A 24,640-nucleotide genomic window follows, 5' to 3' on the forward strand; every position below is an offset into this window, starting at 1 on the left:
AATAATGTAACTGTATGACATTTCAACATGAAACAATGCAATACTTATACCAATTTGTAGAGAATTTAGTGTAGATGATTTTCTTATTTCACAACTTAGTTCTAAATCTCACTAAAATGAATCAAAAATGAAAAAGAAAATTTAACTTACCTTGGCTATGGAGTTTTGGGCAGCAGTTGGAGAAGAAAAAAGAATTCCAGAAATTTCTTGTAAAATATCTCTCTATTATCACTTTAAAAACCCATTAAATTGAATCCTATTTAATAATCCTAATATTTACCTCCATATAATCCTTTTATCTCCAATTTAATAATCTTAAATAAATATAAAAAATCATATTTATTAATTTCCCTCTTTTCCCTTCCAATTTTTCACAAATTCAATTTAGTCTTTCACTATTCCATTTTAACATGCCAATTCCACCAAATTTCAACAATCCACTTCAAATTCTACTGATTAAAATTATCAATATGATTTTTCTAACCCAAAACTATCTTCCTTCACATTTTTGTAAGCTTCCGATTTGATCCGGTTATTTGAATATTATACTAAACTTTATCATTTAATAGAATTTTATACAAACTCCAAATCAAAAATCTAAAACCCACTAAAATATTATTCTTGAGCTTAACTACTCATTTACATACCCAAAATATAACTTTTAAAAATTATATTTTCAATCCCTTCACTTTTACAAATTTACACTTTGATCCCTAAACTTTCAAAACTTATATTTCCATCACTAGTCCAAAATTTGGGGTATATCACAAACCATATTACAACACATCATGAATACCCCACAACTCGACATTAAGAAACAAACAAAATCCAATACTTCGAGAAAAACCAAAGAGCCATGCACCATGAGCGTCCCTAATCACTCCATCAGATGCCGCCATATTTTCTGAACCACTAACAACTCCATTAGTATTTGCTTTAACCCAGCTCCCTGTCGGTCTCTGCCACCTCGTCATTGAAGATACTAGTTTTTTCATCCATTTTGTTTTTATTTATATTTTTATTATTAGTTTTATTTATTATAAATATTATTATAAATATTTTATTTTATTTATTTATTATTTATTATTATTATTATTATTATTATTATTATTATAAATTTATATTACAGGCTCAAAATACAAACCTGACCCAGTTTACAAGCCCAACCCGGTCCAGGCCTAAAATTAACCCTAAACCTAATTAGGGTTTATATCATTTCCAGCAGCCGCCAGCTCCTTTCAGCCGTTGGATCTAGCCTTGATCCAACAATCCAGATGGTCCCAGCAGTAAACCCTAGGGTATCATAACCATAGGGCCATGCGGCCGCCACCTCCACGTCCATACTCCACTGCCGACGCCGCCGCCTCCTCGCCAGAATGCTCCAGAAGGCCAGCTGCCCCTCCACGTCGCATGCTCTAGGGTGAGTCACCACCATAGTTTGGTGACTCCCCGAGGCTTTCACCCTTTAACCGGACTGATGGGGACTCTGTGGTGGCTTATAAATATGGCCACCAAACCTGCAAAAAAAAAAAAAAAAGCAAGAACGGAAGCAAATGAGCAACCACCGAGAAGGAAAACAGAAGAAGATACGAACACCAACAACAAATAAAACCACCAAATCCATAAAACAGAAAGAAAGAAATGAGAGAGAGCTTACCGAGGAAATCATATGGTGACTGGAAACGCTACACGCCGACGAAACCTTTGAAATACCCGAAGGTATTTCTCTATATCTACTCCGATCAGGAGTTTTTTAAGGGAAACTAAAGTCAGATTTGGCTTTGAGGGGTTCAGGGTTTCATTTTGGGGTATTTATGTAAAATCCGGCCACGGCGGCGATTACCACCGAAGCATGGTGTCCAGCGACTGCTAGACTTCCCTCCGGCGAGGAAAGCTAGAGAGAAGCGAGAGAAATTGATATCTCTCTCTCTTAGAGAGAGAATGAGAAAGAGATAAATGAGAGAACCGGCCATTTAGGCCGGTTAAATGGGTTTATATTCCATTTCCTAAACGGCGTCGTTTTGGGGAGGGGTATATGCATAATTTTATTAATGGACAAACTATTCCTGCAATCCTTGATGTTTTGCAAACTTTTATTTTAGTCACTACAGTATGTTTTCGTGCATTTTTAATTTTGTTTTGTAATTTTGTTTTATTTATATTTTAGTCACTATCTTATTTATATAATATTTAGGATAAATACGTATTTTAGTCCCATATAATTTTATGAATTTTTATTTTAGTCTTGAATAATTGATTAATGTCAAATTACACTAATAATACTTAGTTTTCATAATATTTTGAACTAGAGCCTTTAATTTTAATATATTATAATCTAATCACTCATTTTAATAACTTTTAATTTTTACCATAAGTTTTATTATTTTTTATTTATTTATTCCTATAGTTTTAATTTTCTCTATTTTAGTAACTTTTTAACTGCAATTTATTTTTATCTTTTTAAATTCAATATATTTAATTTAATACTTTAAATATTATTTATTTTAGCATATAAAAATATATTTAATAATAATATTTATTTATTTTTAAATATTAAGATAGGGTTGTCTTAAATTAAATAGAAGTTCTATTCCGATATTTTTAAATAAATAAATATTGTATTTATAAAAACAAATATATAAATATATAGTTATTTTAGTTTTATTCAACTATTATATTTTTCTTCATTTTATATTTATTTAATTTTAGTCATATAAATATATATACATATTTACTTTGTTTTTATTATTTTTGAGAAAATTTATTATATTAATATTTATTAATTAATATTAAAGAAAATGCAGTCTTAAAGCAACTAGATATCATTTTATAATATATTTAAATAAATAAATACTTTATTTATAATTTATACAAATTATTTTAATATTTTTCTTCCTTATTATCCAATTGAATATGAAAAAATCATAAATTAAATTTATAGTCGAATTCTTAAATTCTATTATTAGAGAGAATTTATAATCGACAAGGACCAATTTTGGGCGTTGTGGGTGTGCTAATCCTTCCCCAAACGTAATTGACCACGAATCCCTTTTTTATTATTAAAAAGAACAAATTTTTGGTTAAACGCATACCAGTTTATCTTTTAGTTGATGTTTTCTTAAAACTCTTTTAAAAGATGATTTTTAGGTATTCGACCTACCTGACCCAAAAGGTCGATGGCAACTCCCAAAACATTTCAATGAAAACCATTTATCCACATTATTTTTCCCACGAAGTAAAATTTTGTGCCCGGGCAAAAACTGGTTACGACAGCTTGGCGACTCCATTGGGGACTCTGGTCAACCTAAGTCGATTATATATTGTCTCTATAATTAGGAATTAAGAATCCAATTTTATTTAATTTATGATTCTCTTTATTTCTTTCAATTTATTTTATACTCTTGTATATTAATATTTAATTGCTTTTCAGATTTTAATTTTTGTGTGAAAATTTCTCCTTACACTAAACACATACATTGCATGAATATAAGCTTTATAATTGAGCTCTTTCCCTTTTAATTTGAAGTGAAAGCGACGTATTCGTGAGAATTTATTCTCCGTGTCAGACCTAGCAAGTAGTTTTCGGGGTTCATATATCTTATGTCTTCGTGAGAATTTATTCTCCGTGTCAGACATAGGGAAATGTGTCCCCTCGAATTGAACTCGATCTGCTTTAAGTTTGTAATGGACCAGGATTGAGGGTTTGATAGCCCAAGGGGGCATCAACAAGGACAATTCGAGTACTTTACTCATAGAACTGAAACCTTGCATATAATAAACCCTAGAAATTCACTCGATCTAAGACAATGCTGAAACTTTGTACGTAGGGGTACACAAAGGAGAAATAAGCTCTAGCTTTTATTTTATTTTATTTTATTTTATTTTCTTCTAAATAAATGCCTGCGAACTAGTAATCATGCGGTTAGGTTAATTTTTCCAAACAAAGCATGAAACTAGAAAGCATGAGGTTAGGATATATTATACCTTGATAGATATAATTTTTTCTTTCTATTAGTTGATACTAACCATTTTATTTTTTGTTATCTATTTTGTAGATACATTGTATTTTTCTCTAATTTGTTTATATTGATTTCTTATGCTTGCATTGCATGATCATGACATAACCAGAAGGTGTTGACTCTTGAGAGTGGACATCAAATTGGAAAGAATTTATAAATGGACAAAAAGTTTTATGATCAAGCAAACCATGACGCAACTAGGGAATGTCATCTTGAAGGAACTCTGAGGATAGAAAAGAGTTATGCACACAAAGATCTTGTTAGATTGATACCGAAAGTATTCCACAAAGATCTTGTTAGATTGATACCAAAAGCATTTAATGGTAAGAGTATCAATAGAAGCATTCAGAATAAAGGAGGTTTTTATAAAGCTCAAGCATGTTATTTGAAGGATGAAAACAAGAAGTTAAGTGCAAAGATGAGCACGATGTGCGAGGATTTCCAAAGGATTAGTCAAGCCTTTCAAAATGCTGGCATAGGAAACACCCCAGAAGAGTGGATAACAGGGGTACCAAACTGAAAAAGAGCTGCAACATACATGAAGATCTTGTCCAAGAACACTGTAACCATAAAGATTCCCTCAAAAGGAAGAATGAGCAACATTGCATACAAATCTGACAGTTGACACAGAAGATGAAGGAAAAATACAATGTCATGGAAGAAGATGTTGTTCAGACAAACAATATGGCTCATAAACTGATAAACTTAGCTGATTTTACAAGGAATTGAAGCAGATTGAGAACTCAACTTTTGAGCAGGAAGGGAAACTAACTCGGCTTTGGAGAAGTTAGGAGTGAAAACTATCCCCTATATGTAAAGTTTTGTTTGATGTACCGAAACTTTTGTGTTCAATGAAATCTGTTTTAAAGATAATCACTCTTGATTAACACCTTCGTTGCATTTGCATTTCACTTTGCATTCGTACTTTTAAGTTTTCATTGCATTCGCATCTTTGCATTTTTATGTTTGTATTTACCTTTTCATTTTTGCATTTGAATCTTTGCATAGTTACATTTATAGTTTCAAACTTACATCATGCATTAAAACATTCATTCATTAAAATAAGGATTTCAACCGAAGTGATCTTGGTTCTTCCTTGTAGCAAGAACGCTTAGCACAACATAAGAAAAATATCTAAAGAAACTGAGGATAGGCTAGCCAAATTTGAGATAGAGCAAAAATATAGGCAAAAAGAATTGAGGAGAAAGTTGGCACAAATTGAAGCTAATATCGCAAATTCTCAAATCGATCTACTGAACAATATGAAAGAAATGATTGGGAAACATTTGACCGCTGGAAAGAGTCTTGTTAAAAACCCCACAAATCTATTGGGTGTTACAACCGTTCACATTCCTGAGCACACCTCTGTACATCAAGAAATCCAATCACCAGTTCATTTCACTGTTAAGAACCCACAATGTCAGGCTGGAGCTTCGTTCCCCACTGATTGTCCTACTACTTCTGGATTGAAGCCAGATGAATTTTGTACTGATAATAAGGTCCTTGACTCCAATGAATTAGTTGAGAAGAAAAAACTCATCAAACGATTGAAAAATATAGAAGAAGTGATAAAATCTAGAGAGACGGCTGAGTCATTTTATGGGTTTGATGCCAAAGAGCTAAGTTTGGTCCCCGACCTGGTTATCCCACCAAAGTTCAAGGTTCTAGATTTCGAGAAGTATAATAGGACCACATGCCCTTCATCTCATATCACCATGTACTGTCGTCGCATGACTGGCTATGTGGAGAATGAAAAGTTGTTGATCCACTATTTCTAATACAGTTTATCTGGGTCTCCATCCAAATGGTATAATTAGCTAAAACGTACTCAAATATGTTCTTGGAAAGACTTAGCTCAAGCCTTTTTGGGTCAATACAAGCACATGGCTGATATGGCTCCTCATCGAACAATGTTGCAAAACATGAATATGAAGTACAATGAAAGTTTTCAACAATATTCACAATGATGGAGGGGCGTTGCTTCTCAAGTGCATCCACCATTGACTGAAAGGGAGTTCACTACTTTGTTCATCAGTACATTAAAATTTCCCTATATTAATCACATGATAGAGGCTGCCACTAATAATTTCTCTGACATCATCATGAGTGAAGAAATGATCGAAATAGCTATCAAGAATGGCAAGATAAGAGGCTCTGACAATACTGACGTTAAGAAAGAAACTGAGGTTAATACAATGAAGTCTTATTCAGTTAAAAATAGTACCAAACCTTATAGACTGATCAATAAGAAAAAGAATATGCAAGCTTTTCAATTTCCTCCCTTCAACTGTTTGAGTGAAAAATTGCATTTAAAAATGCTCTCAGCCGAATTAACTACTCCACGATATATTCAGCCACAGTGGCCTCCAAATGAAAAGTGGACCTATAAGGAGGTTCCTTAGATAAACAAGACTGGAAATCCAGAATGTTCAGCTAAGGTTCCTAGTAACCTTGAGGGATGTACAAGATCCTTTAGAGCAAGCAATTAAAAAATGCAAGGAAAAAAGGGGTTAAAGTTCAATGCTCAAAAATCGTTACCTCAACAAAGACTAATGTGATCAAATCTTGCGAAGAATGTCGGGCGCAAGAAAACGAGAAAGGAAATCAAAGCAAAAAGGCTCCCATAAATGTAATCCGAGATTGGCCCATAGGTTTAAAGATAAATTGGGAAGATGCCACCATGAAAATGTCTCAAACACCTATATCAAACTTCCTGATGACAGATGAAATTTTGGGCAGTTTAGAGAACATGATAAATACTACACCAATCACAGCTGTAATAGGTGTTCAGAACCAGGACAAAGCTGTTGTCACCAATAAGAATTATTTTGAGCCCAACTTCCAACTGATAAACGAGGAGATGAGATCTGACCACAAAACTGCTAAGAAATAAGTAGAGATTGGTACGTCTGAGGAATCATCCAAACGAGCCCAGATAAAAGAAATGATCAAGAAATAGGGAGCAAATGAGGACAATGACCCTGATCCTATTACACACCCAACATTAGAGGAGTAATGATGCATAAACAAGTGGAAGTGTCATTTACCACTGTAGTACTTTCTATTTTCAGCATCTTGTTTGAATTTGTTTTTGTTCTTTTCTCCGCTTTTTGTGCAATAAATAAATTTGTGTTGCTTTTATGGTTATGAGCAAAGAATCAAATTTTAATCTTGAAGTTTTTTAATATCAAGTAAATTAAATATTCTTTTGATTTTTTAAGACTTATAGATCTTTGGCAAGTGGTAAAATTATATCTTTCATATCCCATGCAATGCCAGAAATACAATTAAATGATCTATTTTTGACCCTTACCAAAACCAAATCCTGACACTACATTTATCTGAGACTCTGAAGTAATGTCTCTACATGTTTCTGAGACACCAAATCCAGATGTTTACCTTTTCGGGTAGAGTTGATTGATTTATAGCATTACACCATATACATGACTTCATAAGTCACACCTTTGTCCTTCCAAATACAAAATGGTCATTTTTTACTGGTGAAATCAAAAGATCCAAACTTTCAATTATCCGTGAATCTTCCTGCAAGAAGAGACGAGATGAGGCATCATGGACCAACTTATCAAATAGAATTTCAAGTAATTGGGGCATACTTGAAGCAAGAAGAAAAAAAAAGATGGATTGATTTGAATAATTATAGCATACATTAATTACATTGTTTTCATGTAAATAAAGTTAATCTTGAATATTCATCCCAAAGACTTCTGTGTATGAAATGATGAACGACATTTTTTTTCATTTATCCCTTCGCAAAAGGAGAAAAATATATCATTTGTTGTCCACATTTGAGCCTGAATTATTTTTCTTCTGATTCAACCCTAACCAAGGATCACCCTCCACATTGGGGGGCAACGTGAAGGATATCCGCTCACAAGAATAAAGATTTTCAATCCAGCTTTATTACGAAGGCAAATCTCCATGAAATAAAGATATTTTTGAACTACAAAGTAGATCGAATACAAAGTGCTTGAAGATCAATCCAGTCAAGAATAACAGAAGAATTTCCAAAATACAAAAGGAAAATGAGGTTCCCAAAGCAATTGAAGTCGTATACTCATTCATCAGAAAAAAAGAAAAAGAAAAAAAAGAAAAAAAAAGGGAAAGAAATTGAATCAAGATGGGTGACTCATTGAGCCTCAAGCTACAAATTTGATCAAGTGCAATCAGTTCAAAGATTCATATTCAACAAGAAGCGTAAGAAATGCTGGAGATACAATAAAATGGAAATGAACCCAAAAATTGGCAGTCTAGAGAGATCCAGAAAAAGAAATGATGAAAGACAAGTAACAAAGCAGATCAAAGTCAAAAAAGGCAAGATTGAAGGCATCAGAATGAATTGATCCTTGGTTCAATTACCTTTAAACACTTGTTTGGGCCTTTTATCCCTTTCTTTCATAACCATGAGCCCTGACCTACATTACGTACCTGAAAAGTCCATTCTAATCATACATGGATTTCTTAGAGAAAGAGACTATCTTCAGATTTCATTCCGCCTCTCAGGATTGATTTTTATTTTCAAAAATTGGTTTTTAAAATCTTTAATGCATGATATGAAAAATGATAAAAGGGGGTTCAAGATGTAAATTTTAAATAACATCTTAAAACCAAAGAATGATTCGAGACGAAAACCTGAAAAGACGGCTCGAATATTGAATGATGCAACAACGACATAAGAGACAATCTTAAGCTCTTGATGAAGCACCCCATATCCCAAAGACGTTCCTGAGATTCTGGAATCAAGAAGTATCTCTATGAGATGAGCAAAATAACCATTTCTTCAAGTTAATGGAAGCTCAAAGAGACATATATGCTGGACCAACCTGAGAGACCTTACTTTACCATAATCAACCTATACCTTAATCAGTCAATAATTTTGACATTTGCCATAGGACTATGATTTTTTGATTTAAAAGTGTAGTTGATTTATTTGATATTTATTAAACTCATGTTTTATGATTTGATTCAATTGTGAACCTGTAATAGGCAATATTTTACAACATTATTTCATTATTTGATAAAGAAAGGATGAAAAACATTTTCAAACAGGACAGTCTCAAATGAGGAAAATCCTTGAATCAAGTTGTTGTCTATTCTACCTTTATTGTAAAAAAAGAATGAGTGATGCCAGAATGATGAAACACTTCACATTTCTTGAAAGCAAGTGATCCAAGAAGCCAAAAATTCTGGAGAATTGAACTTGTAATGCCCTCTCCTGTGACATTATCATCAAATCATCAAGAAATATTATCCTATTTAAAAGGGACACTTATCTCATGCTGATGACGATAAGCATTACCAGACAAATTACTTCCCTCAGCCACTAATTCATATCCCATAACAGATCCTCCAATTACAAAGCTATAAGTCTCATTAGGTATTATGGGAATGAACAAGTCCACCATCTACACTCTGGTTATATTGTGATACTGGTTCAAGTTTTGATACATCATTGCTTCTTCTTCCATGTCAATCATTTTCTTTGTCAGAATTATATCCATTATGTCCTTCAGAAGATTGCTGAACTTGAAATGGAGAACTTTTAGGCACAGAATAAGATATTGGAACAGATTCTACACTTGTAGGGCTTTCATATGGAGTAAGATTGGTTACAAGATTCCGAAAGTAGAGATAACCATTTTTACCATCAACTAAATTTTTCCATGGTTTGGGAAGAGTGGGATATGGAGGCGTGTATCTTGGAGCAGCAGAAAAGACAGTTTTTGTAGCAATCATTGCAAGGCACCAACAAAAATCCTCGAGTCCATCCCTATGATGTTTATTTCTTCCAGTAAGGTTGTTATACGGGATGCCATTGACAACAAGGTTGAATCTGCCAAATCAACTCATCAATTGCTCCAACTGATCACCATTCAGTTCTTGCACCTCTTTTTTTAAAGGTATGCCGAGCCAGTAAAGGGCAACCTTTGTAACACCAATCCCAGAGAAAAGAGATAGAACATTGATACCCTTGGGGGAACATGTTTCTTAAGACTGAAAGATGATAAGTGACTGTTTCGGCCTAGAATGAATTACCAAGCGATTTATACCACTCTGTCCGACTGGATCCCTCCAGATCAAGAAAATAGTCACCTGATTCAGAAGAGGCACATATCTTAGACGTTTCCGTCAGAATAGTTTATGACAACATGAAGAGAATTCCTCAAATTACTTGATAACACTGCTTTTTAGTGACACCAGAATGAGAGTATTCAAGATAAACAGATTTGGGGCACGAATAAAGCCATAAGTACCTATAATAGTGCATTGTCAAAATTGGACCTCGTGGGGATCATGATGTTCAAGTCAAACAAATGTTAAGAGTGAACCAGAAGTAGAATATTGGGACATCTCGAAAGCCCGTTTCAAACATAAATGATCCATGTGGGGCGTTTTGACGGTCCATGCTAGTATGAATATTTGGGCATTTTGAAAGCTCACATCAACAAAAAAGAAAATGTTGGGGTATGCTGAAAACCCATTTCAATCATAATCAAGAATATTGACGCATTTTGAACGTTTGTATCAGCAAATGTTAGGGCATGCTGAAAGCCTATTTCAATCAAAATGAGGAATATTGACACATTTTGAACGTTTGTATCAGCAAATGTTGGGGCATGTTGAAAGCCCATTTCAATCAGAATGAGGAATGTTGGCGCATTTTGAACGTTTGTATTAGCAAATGTTAGGGCATGCTGAAGGCCCATATCATCTTATGGAAAAATCATTGCTTTGAGCAAATATTTCTAATAAGACAGAAAGGAATGAAGAATGAAAATAGTGAAACAGTGACAGTGGAGCTGACTATACATAAGTGCTTCATTCATCAGGCAGTTATATTAGGGTCTTGTTGTTGAAAAAATATCTACTCATCAAGTATGGTTTCAAATACTCAATCTTCTTAACCATGTGTCACATGACAACATGTTCTTTATTAAGATACATCATAGTTGCATGAATAAAGATGGTCCCCATGTAGACCATTCGATTCAGGGTTCAGTTTCTCAAAATCGCGGCTTTGAATTTTGTATTTTATATGTCGGTGATGATTGTAAATATTTCTTTTAGATTCCTGACAGTTAGTTTCAATTATGATGTTGAGGCTACAAAGTCATTTTTCACATCAGTTTTCGCTTACTTGATGACATTGAAGAAATAGTCTCATCTTACATATGTTACTCTTATTCCTGTTGTTACTAAAGTTATCATTGTCAGTCGAGGTGAAATGAGTTTTCATCTTTTTGGTTTTATCATGTGTGTTTCATCTACAACAACAAGAATTCTATAGACCACTTTCTGTACATGGCTCCTACAACACTCATTATGGAAGAAAACAAACATCTCACTTGTATTCCCACTTAGTTATGTTCTCAAGTGGTCTTGTAACATCATACAAAAGCTTTGAACACTATGGAAAGAGCGTCATTGATGAGAAATATGGGCAGAAGTCACATGAAAGAATGAATGTGATGTCAAATATATTACGAACATCTGTGCAGGAGCCACATGAAAGGATGAATGTATTGTCAAATGTTTTACGAATCAGTTATTCTGATGCTGAACTAAAGTTACGATCATGATATTTCAATTTGCTAACCCAAGATGAGGTTTTTTCTTCAACCCCAAGGTTAAAAGTGAGATATGATGAAGATTTTTTTCCACAAAAAGGAAGCTGAAATTTTAACAACAAGAAACTAGTGGAGCCAACTAAGATTGAACAAAAGGTTGTTGTTAAACATCTCGACATGATATGGTCCAATGTGCCTTGTTTGAGATCTAATTAGATGTTGAGACATGAAAGGAATTAGGATAAATCCTCCTTGTGACGTGTTTCAAGAGTCAAATCAGAATAGACTCTACTCTCCTGATTAATCCCTGCTGAGTTAGGCATATCTACATCTACATTCTTCAAAGATGATAGATTCTCACTTCAAAGATGATAGATTCTCTCTTCAAAGATGATAGATTCTCTATTTAAAGATGATAGATTCTCTTTTCAAAGTTGAAAAACTTTTTTGGATTTCTACACAAGTCCAGACTAAGAAAGCCGATGTTATCAAAGACAAAAATGGGGCATCCAGATCATAATTTTGATTACGGCAAGAGTTCCATAAATAAAACATTTCTTCTAAGACTTTAATACAAATGAAGAAGACACAAAGATGCAAGTGGATCAGATGGTTCATCAGAGATACCAGCTTGAAATAACATTTTGACTAAGTGAAGGAAGACCGAGTTTGCCACTTTGAAGTCAAATAAATATGAACTTAACATTCATGCATCATATTTAGGCATTTGCAAAAGTAAGTACATTTCCATTCATTTTATCAATGTTGAATATTTAACAAGAATTTCAAAGATTAGCAAACATTTCAGCAAAGATTTGAATCCATCACTCGATGGACCAACATTAACAAGAAGGAGTTCATAATGAGAATAACTTATCTGAAGAGGAAGAAGAAGTTCATAATGAGAAGAACTTGTTCAACCTTTTGCTAGACTCTATAACAGAAGGAGATAGATCAGCATTTCCAGAGAAAGCTCATAATGAGAAGAACTTATCTGAAGATGAAGAATAAGTTCATAATGAGAAGAACTTGTTCAACCTTTTGCTAGACTCTATCACAGAAGGAGATAGATCAACATAAACTTTTCCAGAGAAAGTTCATAATGAGAAGAACTTATCTGAAGAGGAAGAAGAAGTTCATAATGAGAAGAATTTGTTTAACCTTTTGCTAGACTCTATCACAGAAGGAGATAAATCAGCATTTCCAGAGAAAGTTCATAATGAGAAGAACTTATCTAAAGAGGAAGTAGAAGTTCATAATGAGAAGAACTTGTTCAACCTTTTGCTAGACTCTATCACAGAAGAAGATAGATCATCATACACTTTTCCAGAGAAAGTTCATAATGAGAATAACTTATCTGAAGAGGAAGAAGAAGTTCATAATGAGAAGAATTTGTTCAACCTTTTGCTAGACTCTATCACAGAAGGAGATAGATCATCATACACTTTTCCAGAGAAAGTTCATAATGAGAAGAACTTATCTGAAGAGGAAGAAGAAGTTCATAATTAGAAGAACTTGTTCAACCTTTTGCTAGACTCTATCACAGAAGGAGATAGGTCAACATTTCCAGAGAAAGTTCATAATGAGAAGAACTTATCTGAAGAGGAAGAAGAAGTTCATAATGAGAAAACCTTGTTCAACCTTTTGCTAGACTCTATCACAAAAGGAGATAGATCAGCATACAGTTTTCCAGAAAAAGTTCATAATGAGAATAACTTATCTGAAGAGGAAGAAGAAGTTCATAATGAGAAGAACCTGTTCAACCTTTTGCTAGACTCTATCACAGAAGGAGATATATCAGCATACACTTTTTCAGAGAAAGTTCATAATGAGAAGAACTTATCTGAAGAGGAAGAAGAATTTCATAATGAGAAGAATTTGTTCAACCTTTTGCTAGACTCTATCACAGAAGGAGATAGATCAACATTCACTTTTCCAGAGAAAGTTCATAATGAGAAGAACTTATCTGAAGAGGAAGAAGAAGTTCATAATGAGAAGAACTTGTTCAACCTCTTGCTAGACTCTATCACAGAAGGAGATAGATCAGCATTTCCAGAGAAAGTTCATAATGAGAAGAACTTATCTGAAGAGGAAGAAGAAGTTCATAATGAGAAGAACTTGTTCAACCTTTTACATGATTCTATCACAAAAGGAGATAGATCATCATACACTTTTCCAGAGAAAGTTCATAATGAGAAGAACTTATCTAAAGAGGAAGAAGAAGTTCATAATGAGAAGAACTTGTTCAACCTTTTACATGATTCTATCACAGAAGGAGATAGATCAGCATCAACATTTCCAGATAAAGTTCATAATGAGAAAAACTTATTTGAAGAGGAAGAAGAAGTTCAGAATGAGAAGAACTTGTTCGACCTTAGTTTGATTCATCACCTATGGAGTTGAATGAAAGAAGAACCTCTCTTGAGGATCAACAGTTTCAGAAGAAGTTCATAAGAAGAAGAGCTCGTCTGAAGAAGGAGAATAAGTTCATAATGAGAAGAATTTGTTCAAGCTTGCCTTAATTCATCACATATGAAGCCGAACTAACAACCCCTCTTTCAAGGATCAGCATTTCCAGAAGGAGTTCATAATGAGAATGACTCATCTGACGAGGAATAAAAAGTTCATAATAAGAAGAACTTGTTCAACTTTTTGCTAGATTACATCACAGGAAGAGATGAATTGTCATCCCCAATAAAAGAGTTCATAATGAGAAGAACTTGTTCAACATTTCCATCCCAATCAAGTGAAGTCAAATGGATAAAAAAAACTTATTATCTTATTGTCTTTGCCCTATTCTTGTTAACAAAAGAATGAGCAAAGAGGGCAGCTGAAGATACTAGTTTTTTCATCCATTTGTTTTTATTTATATTTATATTATTAGTTTTATTCATTATAAATATTATTATAATTATTTTATTTTATTTTATTATTTTATTATTATTATTATAAATTTATATTAAAGGCCCAAAATATAAACCCGACCAAATTTACAAGCCCAACCCGGTCTAGGCCCAAAACTAACCCTAAACCCAATTAGGGTTTGTATAATTTCTAGCAGCCGCTAACTCCTTTTGTTCGACCTTAGTTTGATTCATCACCTATGGAGTTGAATGAAAGAAGAACCTCTCTTGAGGATCAACAGTTTCAGAAGAAGTTCATAAGAAGAAGAGCTCGTCTGAAGAAGGAGAATAAGTTCATAATGAGAAGAATTTGTTCAAGCTTGCCTTAATTCATCACATATGAAGCCGAACTAACAACCCCTCTTTCAAGGATCAGCATTTCCAGAAGGAGTTCATAATGAGAATGACTCATCTGACGAGGAATAAAAAGTTCATAATAAGAAGAACTTGTTCAACTTTTTGCTAGATTACATCACAGGAAGAGATGAATTGTCATCCCCAATAAAAGAGTTCATAATGAGAAGAACTTGTTCAACATTGCCATCCCAATCAAGTGAAGTCAAATGGATAAAAAAAACTTATTATCTTATTGTCTTTGCCCTATTCTTGTTAACAAAAGAATGAGCAAAGAGGGCAGCTGAAGATACTAGTTTTTTCATCCATTTGTTTTTATTTATATTTATATTATTAGTTTTATTCATTATAAATATTATTATAATTATTTTATTTTATTTTATTATTTTATTATTATTATTATAAATTTATATTAAAGGCCCAAAATATAAACCCGACCCAATTTACAAGCCCAACCCGGTCTAGGCCCAAAACTAACCCTAAACCCAATTAGGGTTTGTATAATTTCTAGCAGCCGCTAACTCCTTTCAACCGTTGGATCTAGCCTTGATCCAACAGACCAGATGGTCCCAACAGTAAACCCTAGGGTATCATAACCCTAGGGCCACGCGACCGCTACCTCCACGTCCACACTCTACTGCCGATGGCGCTGCCTCGCCAGAATGCTCCAGAAGGTCAGCTGCCCATCCACGTCACATGCTCTAGGGTGAGTCACCACCATAGTTTGGTGACTCCCCGAGGCTTTCACCCTTTAACCGGACCGATGGGGACTCCGTGGTGGCCTATAAATATGGCCACCAAACCTACAAAAAAAAAAAGAGAGAACAAGAACGGAAGCGACGGAGCAACCACCGAGAAGGAAAACAGAAGAAGATACGAACACCAACAACAAATAAAACCACCAAATCCATAAAACAGAAAGAAAGAAAGAAAGAAAGAAAGAAAGGATAGAGAGCTTACCGAGGAAACCACATGGTGACCGGAAACGCTACACGCCGACGAAACCTTCGAAATACCCTAAGGTATTTCTCTAGATCTACTTCGATCAGAGGTTTTTTATGGGAAACTAAGGTCGGATTTGACTTTAGGGTGTTCAGGGTTTCATTTTGGAGTATTTATGTAAAATCCGGCCACCGTGTATAGTGGCCGGCGGCGGCGATCACTACCAGAGCACAGTTGCCGACGGCTGCCGGACTTTCCTCCGGCGAGGAAAGCTAGAGAGAAGTGAGAGAAATTGATATCTCTCTCTCTTAGAGAGAGAATGAGAAAGAGAGAAATGAGAGAACCGACCATTCAGGTCGGTTAAATGGGTTTATATTCTCCTTCCCAAACGACGTCGTTTTGGGGAGGGGTGTATGCGTAATTTTATTGATGGACGAACTATTCCCGCAATCCTTGATGTTTTGCAAACTTTTATTTTAGTCACTACAGTATGTTTTCGTGCATTTTTAATTTTGTTTTGTAATTTTGTTTTATTTATATTAGTCACTATCTTATTTATATAATTTTAGGATAAATACCTATTTTAGTCCCTTATAATTTTATTAATTTTTTTTAGTCCTGAATAATTTATTAATGTCAAATTACACTGTTAATACTTAGTTTTCATAATATTTTGAACTAGAGCCTTTAATTTTAATATATTATAATTTAATCACTCATTTTAATAACTTTTAATTTTTACCATAAGTTTTATTATTTATTTATTTATTCCTATATTTTTAATTTTCTCTATTTTAGTCACTTTTTAATTACAATTTATTTTTATCTTTTTAAATTCAATATGTTTAATTTAATCACTCAGATTGGTTCCTCGTTCAAGGCAGTAGCCAAGACTTCCTCCTTGAGACGCAAACTTTGCACGATCAGGTCATCATGCTCAATAAAGCCTGGTTGAAAAACAATGGTGCACCTTTTCCAAATCTTCCAACAAACAATAGCAAAACGCAGTTCCCAATTTGAATCATTAATCGGAAAACTCATTCTATTATTCAGTTGGCCATGAGCCAAGCAGTATTGGTCATAGACATAAACTGCTCAAGCTTCTCCGATTTAATTAACTTTCGCCATGTCGCCGCCGCAGAGGGACATCTTCGAAGGACATGCTCCATATCCTCCACATCGTGACCACAAAGAGGACATTGAGCATTCGGAGCAAGGTGGCGCCTGAACCTTTCTTCATTTGTCATTAATTTTCCATGTAAAACAATCTACAAAAGAACCTTAATTCTTTGCGGTACCCTTGTTCCCCACACCACCTGCCAAGCAATTGTCGATTCATTCTGGTGAAGCTTAGATTAAACTCTATATGCCTAGCGCACAGTAAACTCATTATCTTATAATCACTCCAGATAAATAAAACAAATTAAAAATATAGACATAAAAACACACAAACATGCATAATGGAGTTGTGGTTTTTGTAAGATATGTTTATCAAAATATTGTTCGTATATATTTTTTAATTATTAGTATTTGATTTATTGATAAATTATTTTAAATTGTATATTATAGTTATTAATTACGGACGATACTTTTAGCCCAAGATATTTATTTATAACCTAAATATTCAAATCCTTAATTTTATTTAAAAAATTTAATATATCATCCCACTAAACTAAGTAATTGTAGATACTATTCCAACTTTAGTTTGTCACGAAAAGAAAAATGAATAGAAGCTTATAATTGTTGGAGGACTAGGCCCTGCCAATGAAGTTTAATTGAAAGCCCGGAAACCCCGAACCGGATCCTCAAAAGCAAATGCGTCGTCGTTTCTCGGTGCCCACTTGGTATAAATTCAGTGTCAGCAGTTTAAAATTAAACCCTAATCCCCTTTCTCCCAAATTTTATTTTCTATTCAAAAATCAAAAGAAGCCTTTTTTCCGATCGAAGTCCCTAGATTTTCCTTTTTGCGATGTTTGATTTAGAGGTTAGTATTTAGTAGCAGTGTTAAGCACCAAATAGCCCCTTGCTTCTTAGAGTTTCCAGTTGCAAGGAAAAAACGAGAAAAAGGTAGAGGTGCAAAATCGACACTTTTTTGGCACCTACATCCAGTTTTTGGTTTGAATTTGATCTCGCTAGAACAATGTTTGGTGCCAGAAAACGGTTATTTTTCCTGGTCTGAATAATCGCAAAGCAAAATGAGGAAGACAGTTTAAAATCTAAATCTCCCGTGTGGGAATCCCAATCTGGGTCTTCAAAGTTCTCTGATTGCTTTGCAAGATTGTGTATTTTTGTTTAATTTGTTGTTTACAAAGACGCGTTTATTTTTATTCCATTTTTTTTGGGTATGGAAGGCAAAACGAGGATAATTTTTTAATGGCTGAATTTGATGTGGAATTCCTTTATCATTTCATGGTCTTCAAATATCCCTGATTGCTTTTGTACTTTAGATTGTCAGTGTGCTAAAGCTATAGAGTTTAGGGTGTTCAAATTTTTGAAATAATTCGATTAATCGATCGAATCTAATTAGTTTAGTTAATTCGGTCGGTCACTGAATTAGTTCGATTGGTTAACGATTAATGATTAATGATTTTTAGAATATTCGATTAACGGTTAATTCGATTCGAATTGATTAAATAACCGAATTAACCCTTAAATATTTTTTAATATTTTTTCACCTCATAATATGTGTCCCTATGCTCCGGTTATCAATTCTGTTGTGCTTTGTGTAAGACATGGGCAAAAGTGTGGTGGAGCATGGGTATAAGATTTTCGTGGGCATGCATCAAGGCCATATAAAGGAGGGTATGTTTCTTACTCTTTTGAGCTTGATATTTCTGTTCCATTGGTAGTTTCTTACTCTTTCTTCACCTTTCTCTCCAGTTGGGGCGGATCTAGCAGGCCTGACTTTATATGCAAAAGTACTGAAGGTTAGTGAGAGGAATGCTAAGAATCCTTTCGAACCTATTCATTTTCTAGAAGTTCCTAAAGCATTTTCTTTTGGAGGATATGTTGCTTCTAAATATGCTCTCAAGGTTATTGCTTTTGCATTTTAAATATTCCAATGCAACAATTAGCTCGATAGTACATTTTTTGTTCTCATGCCCCTTACATCTGTTCTGTAGCATCCCGAACATGTTCAACACTTAATTTTAGTTGGCCCCGCTGGATTTTCAACAGCAGAATCTAATAGCAAATCCGAGGTGGTAACCCAGTTCAAAGCAACATGGAAAGGTTTGTAATCCCGCAAAAACTCATAAGGTTTGTAATCCCGCAACCAGGAATCAAGCTCATGTATTAACAATTGCTATGGGTTGTGTCGTAACCAATTTTCATCCGGGTACGAATTTTTAACTCGGTGAGAAAAATAAAACGAATAAATAAGTGATTTTGATTTTAAAAAAAATATTTTGGGAGTCGCCATCGGTCTTTTGGGTCATGTAGGTCGAATACCTAAAAATCATCATTTAAAAGAGTTTTTAAGAAAATATCGATTAAAATTAACTAAAAATTCGTTCTTTTTAATAATAAAAAGAGATTCGTGGTTGGTTACGTTTAGGGAAGGATTACACCCCTACACCGCTCAAAATTGATACTTTTTAATTATAAATTGTCTCTATTATTAGAAATTTAAAAATTCAAAATATATTTAATTTATAAACTTATTATTTCAAAATTATAATTATGAAAAAAATATATTAATTTATATATATTTATAAATAAAATATTTATTTATTAAGAAATATCAGAAAAGAACTTCTAGGTGTTTTAAGACAGTTCTTTTCTTCGATATTAAAAAATAAATAAATAATTAAAATAATTAATATATAATTTATAAAATAGGATATTTATTTAAAAATATCAGAAAATAGTCATTCAGTTGTTTTAAGACTGCTCTTTTTTAATATTGAAAAATAAATAAATGTTAAAACAAGATTAAAATAAGTTAAAAGTAATTAAATAAGATTTTAATAAATAAAATAAATATATATATTTATGGTTAAATAATAATAATAATAGTAATAATAATTAAAAGTAAACATATAAAATTAACATATAACTAAACAATGAACAAAATTAAAACTATATATTTAAAATAAATAAAACTTGTAAAAAAATAAATAAAAATTGAAATTAGTGACTAAATTATAACATAATAGAATTAAATATCTAATTCATAATTAATTATTTAAAATTTCAGTGGCTAAATATGTTATTCTACCTTTTATTAATTTAGTGATTAGATTAAAATTATATCAAATTCGTATATCAAATTAAAAGAAATTAGAACATGTTATTCGGGGTTTAAAATATTAATTAATAAAGTTACAAGGACTAAATCGATTATTTACTTAAAATATCTATTATTATGCAAAGGACTAAAATAAATAAAATTAAAATTATTAAACCAGATTAAAAGGATCATAAATTAATTTAGTGACTAAATTATAAAATTACAAATCTGAGGGACTGCGGACGAGATTTGTCCACATATGTAAATTACACATATACCACTTCCCAAAACGACGTCGTTCGGGAAGGGATATATATTTCCCTAAACGACTGGCCCGAAGGGCCAGCATCCTCATTATTCTCTTCTTCTTCTCTCTTTTTCTGAGAGAGTTTTTAAACTCTCTCGCCTCTCTCTAACTTCCCTCATCGGAGGGAAGTCGATCACCGCCCGGCAGCCTTATGTCGCCGATAACCTCAACGTCGGTGGCCGGAAAAAACAAAAACCTCCCGAACGATAGATCCGAGTGATCTACGTTCAACTTTGACCTTAGTTTTCCTTAAAACGTCCCGTATTTGCCTAGATCTAAGAAAAATACCTTCGATATTTTGCTTCTACGGCGGCTTATGAACTCTGGTGGTGTCGCAGCTTCTTCGGTAAGGCTTCTCTTAATTTTTGTTTCGATCTTTTGATGGTTTGGTTGCTATGTTCTCTTTGTCTCCTTTTTTCTATATTTTTTTTTCTGTTCTTGCCCTCTGTCATTCTCTTGTTTGCAGGTGATCGGCTTTTATAAGCCTCGCCGGTATCTTCTTCGGACCGGGTAAAAGATTGAAGCTTGGTGAGTCACCGAACTTCCAGTGGTGACTCACCGTTGAAGGCGACGTGTGCGGCTATGGCTAGGCCTTCTGGATCCTTCGGTTGGCGTCGTAGCAGCGTGGTAGCAGAAGTTGACGAACGGCGGCCGCGTGGTCCCTAGGGTATCATAACCTTAGGGTTTGCATATGAAGGTCCTTGGACCGTTGGATCAAGATTTGATCCAACGACTGAGAGATGAGCGGCGGCTGAAGATGAGATTAAACCCTAAATGGGTTTTAGGATTTCTATTAGGTTTGAGCCAGTTGGGTCTTTTGTAAATGGGCCGGTCAAGTCTGGATTGGGCCTGTAATAATATTTATTAATAATAAAATAATAATAATAATAATAATTATAATTATAATAATAATAATATAAATAATATTCAAATGAAAAAAATGAGTATCTTCAGCTGTCCCTCTTTGCCTATTCTTGTGTTAACAAGAATATAGCAAAGACGAAAAGATAATAATTTTTTTTTCATTTGACTTCACTTGATTATGATGAGAATGTTGAAATAATTCTTCTTTGGGATTAGCTCTTCTCATTATGAACTTTTCCACTGGGGATGACAACTCATCTCCTTTTGTGATGTAATCTAGCAAAGCTTGAATAAGCTCTTCTCACTGTGAACTTCTTCTTCTTCAGATGAATTCTTCTCATTATGAATTCCTTCTGGAAATATTGATGATGATATATCTCTTTCTGTGATAGAGTCATGCAAAAGGTCGAACAAGCTCTTTTCATTATGAACTTCTTCTTCCTTCTTCATTGTGAACTTTCTTTGGAAAAGTTGATCCATTAAGTGATGAATTTAAGCAAAAGGTTGAACAAATTCTTCTCATTATGAATTTCTTCTTTCTTCTTCAGATGAGTTCTTCTCATTATGAACTCTAACTGGTATTACTGATCCACCGAGTGATGAATTTAAGCAAAAAGTTGAACAAGTTCTTCTCTTTATGAACTTTTTCTTTCTTCTTCAGATGAGTTCTTCTCATTATGAACTTTCTCTGGAAAAAGTTGATCCATCAAGTGATGGATTTGAGCAAAAGGTTGAACAAATTCTTCTCATTATGAATTTCTTCTTTCTTCTTCAGATGAGCTCTTCTCATTATGAACTCTAACTGGCATTGCTGATCCACCGAGTGATGAATTTAAGCAAAAAGTTGAACAAATTCTTCTTATTATGAACTTCTTCTTTATTCTTCAGATGAGTTATTCTCATTATGAACTTTCTCTAGAAAAAGCTTATCCATCAAGTGATGGATTTGAATCTTTGCTAAAATCTTTGAAATTCCTGTCAACATTTAACATGGATAAAATGAATGGAAATGCACCTATTTTTGCAAATGCCTAAATATGATGCATGAATATTAAGTTCATTTTTATTTGATTTCAAATTGGTGAACTCGGTCTTTCTTCAATTATGTAGAAATCCAATAAATCTTTCCTCTTCGAATGGAGAATCTATCATCTTTGAAGAGTGTAGATGTAGATATGCCTGAATTTTTGCATGATGTCATAAAACCACTTGAGAATAAAACTCAATAGTATAGGCTCTTGAAAAGCCCGCACTCATGCAACATGTTGATTCTGATAACTACTCATCTGACTATGAAGCGATCTTTCAGGGTGATTTCACAGATATTGATAGATCTTCTGATACCGAGGAAATCCTGAATTCTGATTCTGATGAGGAGAGTAAACTGTTATACTTGACGAAAATAGGATACTCAAATGCTAAGTCTTCAATAGTCATAGAGATGTGGTCTTGATTCATCAATTGCAGAGTTGACAGATTTTATATGTGCTGCTCAAATGACTAAGATTGTTGATGCACTTTTTCCGGTAAAAGATAGGAAGCCATTATGCAATGATCCCAATTACAAGAAAAGGCGAAACTTGGGCTATGATTTTCTTAAAAAAGAAGAAGCATAGGTAGGTTGGAAAGAAGCTTCTTGATGAAGACAATCATGCAGTTCATCTTCCTAATCCAATGATTGGTTTTGGAGTTCTTACCGAACCAGATCAGATAACTCAAAGAACACTTCCAGAAGATGCTATTGGGTCTCCTTATTTATACTATGATAACGTGGTGGTTGCTTTAGTTGGTGTTTGGACCAAAACATCATAGTACTTATACGATGTAGAGCTAGAATTTGTAAATTCGAAGCATTTTTGTACTGCTGTATGGAAAAGGACTATATTCATAATCTGCCAATTGAGAACATATTTCTTTTTCCAAATAACTCTATGATGGTAATGATTTGTTTTTTTTTCAACAATGATTGCAAATGTTGATAAGACTTACTTTGTATTCCATGCCCTTAAAAGTATTAACATAAAGTGATATTCATAAATCTTTAACTTATTTCAAAATTATGTTAATCCATTTACAAAATAAAAGAATAAATTGAATTTTCTAAAATAAATTGAATCTCAAATAAATTGAATTTAGAGAAAATAAACTTAGAATTTATTAATAAATAGATAGAATTGTATTCAAAGTTATGGCAAGCATATGAATGATAAAAATTCAAATGACTCAACAAATTATTAGCATAAGTATTTCTAAATTAATCAAATTGATATAATTTAGAGTACTGATGTAAGCTTTTGTCTGGAAGATCTCAAACGTTGTCAGAATGCTTGTAGATGTGAAGTTCCTCCCAAACTATCAAAATCTTAAGAGGGTTCAATTGTCAGATGCCTAATATCAACATACATTTGAGCCGCCCTTTCAGGTTTTCAACTCAAATCCTTCATTTGGTTGCAAGATGCCCTTTGCGGGTTTTCATCTTGACCCTCCTTTTTTCTTTTTTCTTTTTCTTTCTTTTTCTTTTTCTCTTTTTTTTTCATTTAATTTTTTCTTCAAGCATAATATTTCTTGACAGAATCTGAGTTTATTGGGTTTCTCAGAATTTTTCCATCCATTTCTGCCAAGATCAACGCTCCTCCGGAAAAGGCCTTTTTTACAACGTATGACCCTTCCCAATTAGGCATCATTTTTCCCACGGAAATCTTTATGTATAGGCAAGATCTTTTTTAGTACTAGATCACCCTCTTGGAATTCTCTTGGATGTACTTTCTTGTCATGAGACTTCATCATCCGTTTTTGATACATCTGTCCATGGCAAATAGCTTTCAATCTTTTCTCCTCAATAAGGTTCAATTGATCAAATCGAGCTTGGATCCATTCATATTCATCCAATTTTACTTCTCTCAAAATTCGAAGCGATGGAATCTCGACTTCAATTGGTAAGACTGCTTCCATTCCATAGACTAAAGAAAAAGGCGTTGCCCCAGTAGATGTTCGAACAGTAGTTCGGTATGCATATAAAGCAAAAGGTAACTTCTCGTGCCAATCTTTGTAAGTTTTAGTGGTCTTTGTAATGATTCTCTTGATGTTCTTATTTGCTGCTTCAACTGCCCCATTCATCTTTGGACGATATGCCACTGAGTTTGCATGTTTGATCTTAAACTGTGCACAAAGTTCGGTCATCATTTTGTTGTTCAGGTTCAGAGCATTATCTGTAATGATCCTCTCTGGTAGGCCATACCGGAAAATTATTTATTTCTTTATGAATTTGCAGACTGTGGACCTCTTAATATTGGCATATGAAGCAGCTTCAACCCACTTGGTAAAATAATCAATTGCCACAAGGATGAAACAATGTCCATTCGATGCTTTTGGTGTGATTGCCCCAATGACGTCTATTCCCCACATAGAAAATGGCCAGGGTGCTGTCATTACAT

General features: G+C 33.5%; 2 non-coding genes across 2 annotated transcripts; both read left to right on the top strand.

The window, feature by feature from the left end:
* The first annotated feature begins 17,993 nt into the window (after positions 1-17,993).
* Positions 17,994-18,074, top strand: LOC120125187. The gene has a single exon (XR_005516343.1). It is a non-coding gene; the product is annotated as a small nucleolar RNA R160 (small nucleolar RNA).
* An 80-nt stretch (positions 18,075-18,154) lies between these two features.
* LOC120125188 lies at positions 18,155-18,239 on the top strand. Its single transcript, XR_005516344.1, has one exon. It is a non-coding gene; the product is annotated as a small nucleolar RNA R160 (small nucleolar RNA).
* The last annotated feature ends 6,401 nt before the right edge of the window (positions 18,240-24,640 follow it).

Source organism: Hibiscus syriacus, unplaced genomic scaffold, assembly GCF_006381635.1.
Source record: "Hibiscus syriacus cultivar Baekdansim isolate YM2019G1 unplaced genomic scaffold, ASM638163v2 tig00110429_pilon, whole genome shotgun sequence".
NCBI lineage: Eukaryota > Viridiplantae > Streptophyta > Magnoliopsida > Malvales > Malvaceae > Hibiscus > Hibiscus syriacus.